We start from the raw sequence: 402 nt of genomic DNA on the forward strand, positions 1-402 counted from the left end.
CTCCATCCTCTTGGAGATGTTGGTGGCCACACGGATGCTGTGGTCACCTTCCCCCCTTCCATCCCCGTGTCCTCACCTCGTTGACGATGGTGGCCACGTAGATGCTGAGGTCGTAGTCCCACCCGTCGTGACAGGGCTCGGTGGGCCGGGGACCGGTGCTGCCGTTGGTGGGGGACGAGGCCACATAGCGCCGGCAGGACCCCAGGGTGGCATCGGACCACCCCAAGGTGCCGTTTGGCCACCCCAAGGTGGCACCAGCAGGTCCCAGGGTGCCATTGGTGGACACCAAGGTGGCATCAGGCTGGACATGGGTGCCATCAGGTGACCTCGGTGTGTCATCAAGTGTGACGTGGGTGGCACTGGAGATGTGGGTGCCATCAGGTGACCCCAAGTTGCCATCAG

At 63.9% G+C, this 402-nt stretch overlaps 1 protein-coding gene across 1 annotated transcript in view; it reads right to left on the minus strand.

Annotated features, from left to right (window-relative positions):
• The window catches only part of LOC104529002 (solute carrier family 22 member 6-A), a gene marked incomplete at its 3' end in the record, with an annotated part of 5593 nt that extends 5457 nt beyond the window's left edge, over nucleotides 1–136 (minus strand). The window contains exon 1 of the mRNA XM_010173171.1: nucleotides 77–136. The remainder of the gene's footprint in view (nucleotides 1–76) is intronic.
• Between the last annotated feature and the right edge of the window lie 266 nt (nucleotides 137–402).

This window comes from Antrostomus carolinensis, unplaced genomic scaffold (genome assembly GCF_000700745.2).
Source record: "Antrostomus carolinensis isolate BGI_N321 unplaced genomic scaffold, ASM70074v2 scaffold24128, whole genome shotgun sequence".
Lineage (NCBI taxonomy): Eukaryota > Metazoa > Chordata > Aves > Caprimulgiformes > Caprimulgidae > Antrostomus > Antrostomus carolinensis.